This window comes from Oncorhynchus mykiss, chromosome 11 (genome assembly GCF_013265735.2).
Source record: "Oncorhynchus mykiss isolate Arlee chromosome 11, USDA_OmykA_1.1, whole genome shotgun sequence".
NCBI classification, from domain to species: Eukaryota; Metazoa; Chordata; class Actinopteri; order Salmoniformes; family Salmonidae; genus Oncorhynchus; species Oncorhynchus mykiss.
In genome coordinates, this window is record NC_048575.1 from 68,278,909 (window position 1) to 68,293,168 (window position 14,260).

Here is a 14,260-nt window from a genome sequence, read left to right on the forward strand (position 1 = left end):
CTCATCCCATATTTGTTTTTGTTTTTCTGCTCTTTTGAACACCAGTATTTCTACTTGCACATCCTCATCTGCACATCTATCACTCCAGTGTTAATGCTACATTGTAATTACTACGCCACTATGGCCTATTTATTCCCTTACCTCCTAACTTTATTTGCACACACCGTATACAGATTTTTCTGTTGTGTAATTAATTGACTGTACGTTTGTTTATCCCATGTGTAACTCTGTGTTGTTGTTTTTTTGCTTTATCTTGGCCAGGTCACAGTTGTAAATGAGAACTTGTTCTCAACTGGCCTACCTGTTAAATAAATAATACACTACGTTTTACCAGCAGCACCCTATTCCCTTTATAATACACTACGTTTGACCAACAGCACCCTAGTCCCTACATATTACACTACATTTGACCAGCCACACCCTAGTCCCTATATATTACACTACGTTTGACCAACAGCACCCTAGTCCCTACATATTACACTACATTTGACCAGCCACACCCTAGTCCCTATATAATACACTACGTTTGACCAGCCACACCCTAGTCCCTATATATTACACTACATTTGACCAGCCACACCCTAGTCCCTATATAATACACTACGTTTGACCAACAGCACCCTAGTCCCTACATATTACACTACATTTGACCAGCCACACCCTAGTCCCTATATAATACACTACGTTTGACCAACAGCACCCTAGTCCCTACATATTACACTACATTTGACCAGCCACACCCTAGTCCCTATATAATACACTACCTAGGGGGCTCCCGAGTGGCGCAGCGGTCTAAGGTACTGGGGACTCCCGATATAATGCACACCAATGAAAACATTGCCCCTTTGAATCATTAAGAGTCAGGGGTAAGGATTAGTTCATAGTTTCCCTGGGTGCAGGTTAAATATGTTCCATTGGCACCGTTAGTAGAGAGGAATCAGCCCATTAAAAGTCCCCCGATAAAGTTCTCATTCAGCAGCCCTATCTGTGCTCCTTAGACCCCCCCCCCCCCAGACTGTCGAGCCCTTTGTCAGAAGCCAGTCAGGAGGAGATGGTAAACTTGGCTCTACATATTTGAGCCAATAAAAAAACATTCAGAACTGAGAGAGAGAAATATATGGAGAGGCATATTCATCTGTTTGTGTTTAAACAAGCTCGACCTTTCAATCCCCCTTAACTGGAAAATTAAATGTAGGCCTTATGTCAGATTGTGTTAAACTGGTCTTTTTTTCTCTTTCTACGAGGGATGGACCGGGTAATGATTTAGTAATACAACAGTGTTTAAACATATCCATAGCAAATGAGGAGAAAATTACACTGGCATGAATTGAAAACGTTAATCGTTGATTTCATGCATTCATATGCATGAGTTGCATGCATGTCGGCCAGTCATGAAAGTGTCCTGAACCCTGAGATGGTTAGCAGCAGTTGTGTAACGAAAAGCAGTGGTCAGTCAGTCACTGGGGACACAGCACCAACTGTGGCAACACAAAAGGTGGGAGGACCTTGCTTACTGGGATTACACAGGTCAGGAGCAGCATTAAAGTCACTAGGCCCTGTCATTATGTTGGGAGATTTACAGGCATTGTATGAGGCTCTACACAGCTGAGGTTCTGTTATTATGATGGGAGAATTACAGGCGTTTTATGAGGCTCCACACAGCTGAGGAGTGTGGGAGGTTGGAGTGTGTGTGTTCTGTGTGGTCAACGGCATCAGCCAGACTTAAGAGGCACCTGCAGGCTCCCAGCAGTGTCTTCTACCTTCTTTGTGTGTTTTCACAGATATCATCTTAATTTTCGCATAAGTAGATTCATTAATAAGTGTAGTCTAATTGGTTCCATGTTTATATTTCCACCAATTCAGCATGTTTTATGTTGCCAAATGTTCATCGTTTTATAGATACATAAGAACTGTAGAACAATGAAAGGGAAAGAAAGGATCCTCTGTCCTCTAGCTCTCTGCTTGAGCCTATCCTGGAGACATGTATTTTCCCTCCCTGGGTTATGAATTATTGATCCCTCCTAAACAGCGTTTTTCTCTCTTGTTTAACTTCCTGCAGCCACAGGCTTATTGTGTTGATGACTGATTTTAATGGCAAAGTCACTCCACCCTAGCTGAGTACTCTCCCCTTACAGATCCACTGACAGATTCCTTCCCTCCCATCGTTATGTTATCGTCTCATTATTGCGTTAAGCAGCCTGGGTTCCTGTACACTCCTGTAGCGTCAATAGGAGAGGAGAGAGACTGGAGTATATCTTCTCCTTTCAGGGCTGCTCTACTGTCCATGTTGACTCTCCCTGAGAATTTAACTCACACCTCGACAGCTAGTGGGCATAAAGGATGAAGGACAGATGGGGGGAGGGTGGGAGGGAGAGAGAGAGAGAGGGGCATGCAACAGGACCAAGGCCCATTATTACCTGTGAATTCATTTTTAATGAGGTAAACAGGTCTTTCCAGGTCAGCTGTACCCTCAGTGGGTGGTGTGTCTACTCCATCAGCTGCCTGACTACCTCCCTGCCTAGAGCTTTGACACAGAGCATTGCTGCAGGGGCTCCAACCCATAATTAGGTCTCTCTGTCATTGACCAAAAGTGTCTCTCACTTTCCGCCGAGTCCTTTTCCTCGCCTTCAAGTTGAGTGCCACTAATTATACAGTGGCAGGAAGACCTTATTAAATGTGCTCCAGGCAACCTTTGCCTTCGTTTTTCTTCTCACTGTGGCAAACTATAGCTCTTGATATCAATATATATCGAAATCAAGAGCAATAGATATTGATTTCATCCTAATCTGTTGTTTAGAAGTGGGAAGCAACTCCTTTAGCTGGCTTGTCTAATAGCTAGATGTTCAGTGTTGTTCTAGAGAGAGATGAACTAAATAGACTGCTAAATAGTTATATAGTTAACCAACCTGGACTATCTGCATTTACCATTTTTTGCACTAAGTCCGTTGACTCATTATATACGCTGCTGTTACTGTTTATTATCTATCCTTTTGCCCAGCCACTATATTCCTAGTTATATGTACATAGTTACCTCCATTACCTCGTACTCCTGCACATGGACTCGGTACTGGTGTTTACAGTCATGTTATCGTTTCTCACTGTGTCTTTATTCCTAGTTATATGTACATATCTACCTCCATTACCTCGTACTCCTGCACATGGACTTGGTACTGGTGTTTACAGTCATGTTATCGTTTCTCATTGTGTCTTTATTCCTAGTTATATGTACATATCTACCTCCATTACCTCGTACTCCTGCACATGGACTCGGTACTGGTGTTTACAGTCATGTTATCGTTTCTCATTGTGTCTTTATTCCTAGTTATATGTACATATCTACCTCCATTACCTCGTACTCCTGCACATGGACTCGGTACTGGTGTTTACAGTCATGTTATCGTTTCTCACTGTGTCTTTATTCCTAGTTATATGTACATATCTACCTCCATTACCTCGTACTCCTGCACATGGACTCGGTACTGGTGTTTACAGTCATGTTATCGTTTCTCATTGTGTCTTTATTCCTAGTTATATGTACATATCTACCTCCATTACCTCGTACTCCTGCACATGGACTCGGTACTGGTGTTTACAGTCATGTTATCGTTTCTCATTGTGTCTTTATTCCTAGTTATATGTACATATCTACCTCCATTACCTCGTACTCCTGCACATGGACTCGGTACTGGTGTTTACAGTCATGTTATCGTTTCTCATTGTGTCTTTATTCCTAGTTATATGTACATATCTACCTCCATTACCTCGTACTCCTGCACATGGACTTGGTACTGGTGTTTACAGTCATGTTATCGTTTCTCATTGTGTCTTTATTCCTAGTTATATGTACATATCTACCTCCATTACCTCGTACTCCTGCACATGGACTCGGTACTGGTGTTTACAGTCATGTTATCGTTTCTCATTGTGTCTTTATTCCTAGTTATATGTACATATCTACCTCCATTACCTCGTACTCCTGCACATGGACTCGGTACTGGTGTTTACAGTCATGTTATCGTTTCTCATTGTGTCTTTATTCCTAGTTATATGTACATATCTACCTCCATTACCTCGTACTCCTGCACATGGACTCGGTACTGGTGTTTACAGTCATGTTATCGTTTCTCATTGTGTCTTTATTCCTTGCGTTATTACTTCTCTTTTTCTTTCTATCTGCATTGTTGGGAAGGGCCCGTTAGTAAACATTACACTGTTATTCTACACCTGCTGTTTACGAAGCATGTGACATACTGTATCCAACTAGTTGTCCTTTTGCATGCTGTCTCTCCAGGTACACTATATCTTCATTCATATGCCATACATTATCAATAAGGTAGCAGCATTTAGTGCAGGTTGTCAGGCCCTCCCCACTTGACATATCCTAGCAGCATAGTTTCATCAGAAATGTACATTTAAATGCCAGTCGATAACTCAGCACATGCTTCTGCAAGTGTCTGGTTCCTGAGTGCGACGAGATTGGATGGCAGGGAAGGATGCGCTTGCACACATAGACGTCAGCAGGGAAATCAAACTCTGTTCCATGCTCAGTAGACGGAGGTAATAGCATGACAAACAGAGACTAGTCAAGCTCCCACAGCAATTCCCTGTGAATCCTCCCTGGCTGCACTGCTGTGAAGGAGAGATGAGGTGAAAGAGAAGGAGAGAGAGAGGAGATACATTTTTATTTAGTCACATGCACAGGGTCGCTGCAACTGCATCGCAGATTAAAATCTTAAACTCTGAGCTCCAACAGTGCAGGTGTGACTGAAACAATAAACAAACAAATGTTTACAACCACATGAGAGAAGAAGAGAGAGAAGAAGAGAGAGAAGAAGAGAGAGAAGGAGTGAAAGGAGAAGAGAGAGTAGGAGCGAGAGAAGGAGAGAGTGCGACAGGAAGGTGAAAAGAGGAACAGATGGAGAGACACAGTATGTGTTCCACAGGAACGTAGGGACTCTGTGTGTAAAGACATACTCATTTAAAACAGGTGCTATACTTAGACATGGCTCCACAGCCTCTTTCCATCCTATAGTGAACGAAGACATTGATTTCATTGGAACACAGTGTCACAAATGACAATTATAAGGACTGAATGTTCACACAACTATAATTCTATATGCTAGATCATGTTTACCCTCAGGAGAGCCAAAGCAAAATTAATCAGGCCCCTCAAGTAATGGGATATTCTTTGTCACCCAATGGTCGTGCTACATATACAGTATGTGCCACTGTGCTTTGTATTGGATTTGGGTGGGATCTTTTCTGTCTGACTGGTAACTGGCTCTCAATAAGAAGAAGGAGATAATTTCCCCTGCTGATAGAAAGCCTTTCTCTCTCAGGCTGCAAGTCTCCCTGTCTCAGCCTCCCCTCACCACACACCACTACTTCCTCTGCCTCATTCACCAGCCATGCTTATCACTGTGCATGTGTCCCAAATGGCACCCTATTCCCTATGTATTGCACTACTTTTGAACAGAGACATATGATACCCGCTCAAAGGTAGTGCACTGTATAGGGTGCCATTTGTGACATTAACTGTTTTATATGGAGAGCTTCCATAGACTGGCAACGTTAGAATATTCAATATTTTGTTTTTTTGTGTCACATCAGCATGATTTCATATTGAAGGACAGAAAGCTAATGAGGGTAGATGTATTTTTTATCGCCAAAGGGGTTCTTGAATGTTCCCTAAGGGAAGCCCCCCCCGATGCACCATCATCATCAGCACCAGAGCCTTTGTAGCCCACGATTAGTTTGGAGGTCGGGTCACAGACTGACTTAATTAGTGTCACTCAATTCTCCATGCTGGCTCTTATGAAATATATTTAATGCATATCTTCTGCTTTTGATGTCCTTGGGAATGAGGGGACACTGCCTGTGAGCATTTTGGCTCTGTCTCTGGCTGGGTCCTGCATCGTCCTTCTTGGTTGTTCCTGTGTTTATTTGAGATGAGACTGACTGTTTTCACAACCAGCATCCTCTGGGTCCTGCTGTTCCTATAGCCCCTGTAGTCTTTATATGAGGAGACCAGGTTCTAACCCGTGTAGTCTCGAAATGAGGAGGTCAGGTTCTAACCCTTGCAGTCTCTAAATGAGGAGGTCAGGTTCTAGCCGCTGTAGTCTCTAAATGCGGAGGTCAGGTTCTAGCCCCTGTAGTCTCTAAATGAAGAGGTCAGGTTCTAGCCGCTGTAGTCTCTAATTGAGGAGGTCAGGTTCCAGTGAGGAGGCCAGGTTCTAGCTGCTGTAGTCTCTAAATGTGAAGGTCAGGTTTTAGCCCCTGTTGTCTCTAAATGAGGAGTCCAGGTTCTAGCCCCTGTAGTCTCTAAATGAGGAGGTCAGGTTCTAGCCCCTGTAGTGTTTATATGAGGAGGCCAGGTTCTAACCCCTGCAGTCTCTAAATGAGGAGGTCAGGTTCCAGTGAGGAGGCCAGGTTCTAAGCCCTGTAGTCTCTAAATGAGGAGGTCAGGTTCTAGCCGCTGTTGTCTCTAAATGCGGAGGTCAGGTTTTAGCCCCTGTAGTCTCTAAATGAGGAGGTCAGGTTCTAGCCACTGTAGTCTCTAAATGAGGAGGTCAGGTTCTAGCCGCTGTAGTCTCTAAATGTGAAGGTCAGGTTTTAGCCCCTGTTGTCTCTAAATGAGGAGGTCAGGTCCTAGCCGCTGTTGTCACTAAATGAGGAGGTCAGGTCCTAGCCGCTGTTGTCACACCCTGATCTGTTTCACCTGTTCCTGTTTCCACCCCCTCCAGTTGTCGCTTGTTTTCCCCAGTGTATTTATCCCTGTGTTTCCTGTCACTCTGTGCCAGTTCGTCTTGTATGTTCAGTCAAGTCAACCAGCGTGTTTTTTTACCGTCCTCCTTTGCTATTCTCCTTTTTCTAGTCCTCCCGGTTTTGACCTGTTTCTGGACTCTGTACCCGCCTGTCTGACCATTCTGCCTGTCTGACCATTCTGCCTGCCTTGACCACAAGCCTGTCTGCCACTCTGTACCTCCTGGACTCTGATCTGGTTTTGACCTTTTGCCTGTCCACGATCATTCTCTTATCTACCCCTTTGGATGAATAAACATTGTAAGACTCCAACCTGCCTCATGTGTCTGCAGCTGGGCCTGGCCTTGTGTCTTGATAGCTGTAGTCTCTAAATAAGGATGCCATGTTGGTTCACTCCAGACATGGGCACAGAGCAGAGGGACAGAGGTAGGTACTGGGCTTTGTCTCAAATGGCACACTATTCCCTACTTTTGACAGGAGCCCTATGTGCCCTGGTCAAAATAAGTGCAATATAAAGGAAATAGGGATGCAGCTGTATTTAAACACACATTCATCACGGGCTGTGTGGTTGGTAGAGTGCTGTATGGAGAGCAGGCTAGCTTGGTTCTGTTCAATGTTATGCATCAGGTTTCAGAGGTTTCAGTATTCTGGTGGATTTGAGGATGGTATATCCGATATTATAAACCGGGTTGTTCAAGCCCTGAATGCTGATTGGCTGAAAGCCGTGGTATATCCAACCTAATACCACTTTTATGACAAATATGACCCCCTCGCCCTTATTGATTAAATTAGGGATATGAGGAATAATAACAAATAACTTAGAAAACTGATCCTAATCATTATCACCAGCAGCATTATCATCATCGCCATCAGCATTATCGCCATGGCCACCCGCATTATCGCCATCATATCCACAATCGTCACCATAGCAACCGGCATTATCATCGCTGTCACCAACATTATCATCACCTCCATTGGCATTATCATCATCGTCACCAACATTGCCATCGTCGTCACCCACATTATCATCATCACAGCCAGCATTATCACCACCATCACCACCAGCATTATCGCCATCATCACCACCATTATCATCATCGCCACCATCATTATCACCATCATCACCACCATTATTATCCTCATCAAAAAGCAGAGGCAGTCAATCTAGCTACTTTTCCTGTTTATATTCTAGTCTAAAATGATATGTTAATGCAGCCCTGAATCCACTAATTTATTCCTCTTCCATTGGCTGCTCCACTTTGTGGCTAATGGTCCACCCTCCCCCCAAACCCTCAGCCCCCCCCCCCACTCTCTATCTCTCTCCCCCTCTCTCCAGCCTTGAGGCATCCCATTTCAACTCCTCAGCTTCCATTCATAGGGGGGTATTCAAGAGCGCTAGGTGGGAGTGGGGTCTGACCGCATAGTCTACTATTTAAGAGAAAGGGAATTCTCCCTCCCTCTCTCTTTCACTCAGTCCCCAGCTCTCCTGGCTTCTCTCTCTCCTCTCACTGACTACATCAGCAGCAGACTGGGTCTCTAGGTAGATGGAATAGACTGATTGAGAGAAGGAGAGGAAAATGACTAAACTGTCATTGCTTTAGAAGGCAAAGTCACAGACACACAAGAACATTTGTTCTTTGGCTTTGGTTTCTTTGAGCCAAGTTCTCACATTCTTCCTTTTTGTTCTATTACGTTGATTTAGCTCCGGTGGAGAGATTCTGTGAATTCAGTGGAAGGTAAGCTGCTCCTGTGTTTAGCTGTGTGGTACTTGATGATGTTATGTTTGAATTAGAATTAATGCTGATGTCTAGATTTTGTGTGATCAGATCATTTAAGATTTTTGTTAGTGTGACTTAATTTAGTGTTGATTTTTATTAATATCACAGAAATAACACAGTGGGAAATACAATCAATTGTATGTTTTTGGTTTGTCTTAAAATATGTCTTGACGGGCAAAACAAATAAATACAAAGCACAACATTTCAGAACAGTAAACTGTGGATTATAATGAGATATTTCATTCATCAAAGTGGAGTCTTTTATTGTTTGTCTATTATACTTTTCAACAAGCGAAGTCTTCTGAAGCTGGCTTAGTTTGTTCCATCATTACTCCTTTACTGTACATGCTCAAAGGTGCCTTTACAGTTTACGAGTTTACCACGTTTCTACTATTTACCTCTTACCTAACCTCATCCACCAGCTTGCTCTCTCTCTCTCGCTTGAGCCAGGGGGTGAGGATAGCTGGGTCTTACCTGAACAGAGGGGAAAATGACTGAGTGATCCAAGATGTTGATCATCTACTGAATAATTCTGCCTGTGGAGGTGTTGAGTTGCAGTCAGCTGGGGTTCGGGATAGGAGTAGGGTTGTTCTGTGTGTGTTGCCTCCCGCAGCCTGCCAGATATGAGTCTGTAGATCTACTGTATGTGTGCCAGCAGACATTGAGCTTCTGTAGCTCGAGAGACAGACAACTGCTGTGCAATACAGTTGCTCTCTTTACTCTCTCTATTCTCTCTACTCTCTTTCGATTATCTCTACTCTCTAGTATCTCTACTCTCTAGGATCTCTAGTATCTCCACTCTCTCTACTCTTTGTTCTCTCTACTCTCTCTGTTTTCTCTGCTCTCTTTCTATCATCTCTACTCTCTAGTATCAAGAGCGCTACTCTCTACTCTCTCTAAACTCTCTCTACTCTTTGTTCTCTCTACTCTCTTTACTCTATAGTCTCTCTATTCTCTCGATTCTCTCTGTTCTCGCTACCCTCTCTATTTTCTCTACTCTCTCTTTTCTCTCTATTCTCTCATTGCTACTCGCTCTACTCTCTCTGTTCTCTCTATTCTCTCCTTTCTCTCCACTCTATCTCTCTATCCTCTCTACTCTCTACTGTCTCTACTCTCTCTCTCCTCACTCTACTCTCTACACTCTACTCTCAACTCTCTATTCTCTCTACTCTCTCCTCACTCTACTCTCTACTGTCTCTACAATCTCTACTCTCTACTCACTCTACTCTCTACACTCTACTCTTTACTCTCTACTCTCTCTACTCTCTCCTCACTCTACTCTCTACTGTCTCTATTCTCTCTACTCTCTCCTCACTCTACTCTCTACTCTCTACTGTCTCTACTATCTCTACTCTCTCCTCACTCTACTCTCTGCACTCTACTGTCTATACCCTCTACTCTCTCCTCACTCTACTCTCTACTCTCTACTCTCTACTGTCTCTACTGTCTCTACTGTCTCTACTCTCTCCTCACTCTACTCTCTACACTCTACTCTCTCCTCACTCTACTCTCTACACTCTCTACTCTCTACTCTCTCCTCACTCTACTCTCTACTCTCTCAACTCTCTCCTCACTCTACTCTCTACACTCTCTACTATCTACTTTCTCCTCACTCTATTCTCTACTCTCTACTCTCTCTACTCTCTAATCTCTCTAATCTCTACTCTCTCTACTCTCTCTAATCTCTCCATTCAAATCAAATCAAATTTTATTTGTCACATACACATGGATAGCAGATGTTAATGCGAGTGTAGCGAAATGCGTGTGCTTCTAGTTCCGACAATGCAGTAATAACCAACGAGTGATCTAACCTAACAATTTCACAACAACTACCTTATACACACACACAAGTGTAAAGGGATGAACAATATGTACATAAAGATATATGAATGAGTGATGGTACAGAACAGCATAGGCAAGATGCAGTAGATGGTATAGAGTACAGTATATACATATGAGATGAGTAATGTAGGGTATGTAAACATTATATTAAGTGGCATTGTTTAAAGTGGCTAGTGATACATTTTCACAGCAATTTTTCCATTATTAAAGTGGCTGGAGTACTCACTCTACTCTCTGTGCGCTTGCTACTCTCTCTCTGTTCTTTCTATTTTGTATATTCTCTATGCTCTACTCATTCTATTCTCTCTGCTCTCTATATTCTCTCTACTCTCTCTACTCTCTGTTCACTCTACTCTCTCTACTCTCTATATTCTCTCTACTCTCTCTACTCTCTTTAATCTCTCTACTATCTATCTATCTATTATCTCTCTCTGTTCTCTAGTCTCTCTGTTCTCTCGACTCCCTCTGTTCTCTCGACTCTCTCTACTCTCTCTATTCTCTCCACTCTTTCTGTTCTTTCTATTTTTTATATTTTCTACTCTCTCTACTCTCTCTATTCTTTGTTCTCTCTACTCTCTCTACTCTCTCTATTCTTTGTTCTCTCTACTCTCTCTACTCTCTGTTCACTCTACTCTCTCTACTCTCTATATTCTCTCTACTCTCTCTACTCTCTTTAATCTCTCTACTATCTATCTATCTATTATCTCTCTCTGTTCTCTAGTCTCTCTGTTCTCTCGACTCCCTCTGTTCTCTCGACTCTCTCTACTCTCTCTATTCTCTCCACTCTTTCTGTTCTTTCTATTTTTTATATTTTCTACTCTCTCTACTCTCTCTATTCTTTGTTCTCTCTACTCTCTCTACTCTCTCTATTCTTTGTTCTCTCTACTCTCTCTACTCTCTCTATTCTTTGTTCTCTCTACTCTCTACTCTCTGTTCACTCTACTCTCTCTACTCTCTATATTCTCTCTACTCTCTCTAATCTCTTTAATCTCTCTTACTATCCATCTATTCTCTCTCTGTGTTCTCTAGTCTCTCTGTTCTCTCCACTTCCTCTGTTCTCTCTACTCTCTATTCTCTCTACTCTCTCTACTCTCTTTCTATTCTCTACTCTAGTATCTCTAGTACGTCTAGTATCTCTACTCTCTCTACTATTTGTTCTCTCTACTCTCTGTTCACTCTACCCTCTCTACTCTCTACATTTTCTCTACTCTCCATATTCTCTCTACTCTCTCTGTTCTCTCAATTCCCTGTGTTCTCTCTACTCTCTCTACTCTCTACCCTCTCTACTCTCTTTCTATTCTCTACTCTCTAGTATCTCTAGTACGTCCAGTATCTCTATTCTCTCTACTCTCTCTACTATTTGTTCTCTCTACTCTCTAATATATGTTCTCTCTACTCTCTCTACTCTCTTTATTCTCTCTGCTCTCTCTGTTCTCTTGACTTCCTCTGTTCTCTCGACTCTCTCTGTTCTCCCTATTCTCTCTATTCTTTATTTTCTCTTTGTTCTGTCTTCTCTCTATTATCTCTACTCTCTCTACTCTCTACTCTCTACTCTCTCTGTACTATCTATTTTCTTTACTCTCTACTCTCTATACTCTCTCTACCCTAATCTCTCGAATTGCTCTGTTCTCTCGACTCTCTCTGTTCTCTCTACTGTCTATATTCTCTCTTCTCTCTCTGTTCTCTTGACTTCCTCTGTTCTCTTGACTCTCTCTGTTCTCCCTATTCTCTCTATTCTTTATTTTCTCTTTGTTCTGTCTTCTCTCTATTATCTCTACTCTCTCTACTCTCTACTCTCTCTGTTCTATCTATTTTCTTTACTCTCTACTCTCTATACTCTCTCTACCCTAATCTCTCTAATTGCTCTGTTCTCTTGACTCTCTCTGTTCTCTCTACTCCCTCCCTCTGTTCTCTTGACTCTCTCTATTCTCTCTGTTCTTTTATTTTTTTATATTCTCTACTCTATTCTATACTCTACTCTACTCATTCTACTCTCTCTACACTCTGCTCTCTCTATTCTCTACTCTCTCTCCTGGTTCTCTCATTGTACGGTTGGTACACAGTACTAGCTGGCAGCTCTGCAGACTCCCTTCCTCCCTCTAGTCTATGTGCTGTTCAGCACTGGGCTACAGGCAGCATGTCTGTGTGTGCATGTATAGTCCTCAACACTCACAGATCTCCTATATCAGATCTCCTATATCGGATCTCCTATATCAGATTTCCTATATCAGATCTCCTATATCAGTTCTCCTTTATCAGATCTCCTTTGTCAGATCTCCTATATCGAATCTCCTATATCGAATCTCCTATTTCAGATCTCCTATATCAGATCTCCTTGATCAGATCTCCTTTATGGGATCTCCTATATCGGATCTCCTATATCGGATCTCCTATATCAGATCTCCTCCATCGGATCTCCTATATCGGATCTCCTATATCAGATCTCCTCCATCGGATCTCCAATATCAGATCTCCTTTATCAGATCTCCTATATCAGATCTCATCCATTGGATCTCCTATATCAGATCTCCTATATCGGATCTCCTATATCAGATCTCCTATATCAGATCTCCTATATCGGATCTCCTATATCAGATCTTCTATATCAGATCTCCTATATCAGAGGGCTCAGAGAGAGAAATTAGGGATGTACAGCGCTCTTTGGTGGGGGTTGTCGACAGTGATTATGCCCCTGTAAAAGATTGCATGCCTGTGACTGTGATGACTGTGACTGTAATTACTGTGACTGTGAATGAGAGTAGAGGGGAGGATGTGTGGGGGTTGCCGTTCACGTGTGTGTGTGGAGATGTGTGTGTGTGTGTGTTGGGGCACTGTGTGTGGTTAACTACGGAGATGTGGGGTGCAGTGAAGGAGGAGACCCCCAGGATACCACGTCTGCATCTGTTGGATGGTAAATGCTACATGGGGGCACAATGTAATGCCTACCTCATCTTATCTTTGGAACATTGTTGTGTAGAGAATGGTTGAAGCAGGATCAACTCATGGTTCTTCTATTGCAGCACAAGGATGTTCAGTGCCTAATTGGACAATATTGACCCTTTTCCACTCAATACTTTGATGCTTGTGTGGATAAGGCTACCTACTTACTATCTTGGTTCATTTGTCAGACGTCTGATGTTGGGTTTTCTCTTTCATGCACCTTTTCCTTCTTGATATGTGTATAGTCAGTGTCAGAGTGGTTATGTTTCAGTACCAACATGTGGAGGTTGCTCAGGCTTGGTGTGTGAATGTTTTATGATCCTAATGCTATGTGCAGAGAGGAGAGCCATTGATAGTGACACAGCGCCAGAGATGAGTGGAAAACTGTCCTTTGTTTGGACAGCTGTATCCTCCATCACCCCATGCTTGATAATCAATGCACTTGGAGAGAGAACTGTATTTACCCTCACTTAGCTCCTCTGGTGGTGATGGAGGAGAAACAATGATTGGGGCATTTACAATGACATGAAGAGGTTATTTTACATGCTCATAAAGAAAGGAAAGGATAACAAATTAGTTGACTGAAGAAGCAGATGTGATTTTTGCTGGATGAAACAACGGTCATCTCAATTTCAAACCACCCCCACCTGCACAACCGTCCGCCCGTCCGCCCGCCCGCCCGCCCGCCCGTCCGTCCGTCCGTCCGTCCGTCCGTCCGTCCGTCCGTCCGTCCGTCCGTCCGTCCGTCCGTCCGTCCGTCCGTCCGTCCGTCCGTCCGTCCGTCCGTCCGTCCGTCCGTCCGTCCGTCCGTCCGTCCGTCCGTCCGTCTCTCTCTCTCTCTCTCTCTCTCTCTCTCTCTCTCTCTCTGTCTTTCTCTGTCTCCCTCTTTCTCTCTCCCCATGGGGCACTCTCTCTCTCTCTCTTTCCCTCTCTCCTTG

General features: G+C 43.2%; 1 protein-coding gene across 3 annotated transcripts in view; it reads left to right on the forward strand.

Annotated features, from left to right (window-relative positions):
- The first annotated feature begins 8,149 nt into the window (after window positions 1–8,149).
- LOC110536289 (tenascin) overlaps window positions 8,150–14,260 on the forward strand; it is a 74,147-nt gene continuing 68,036 nt past the window's right edge. For all 3 annotated transcript variants that reach the window (XM_021622011.2, XM_021622012.2, XM_036936188.1), the window contains exon 1: window positions 8,150–8,498. The gene's annotated coding sequence lies outside the window, so the exon portion shown is untranslated. The remainder of the gene's footprint in view (window positions 8,499–14,260) is intronic.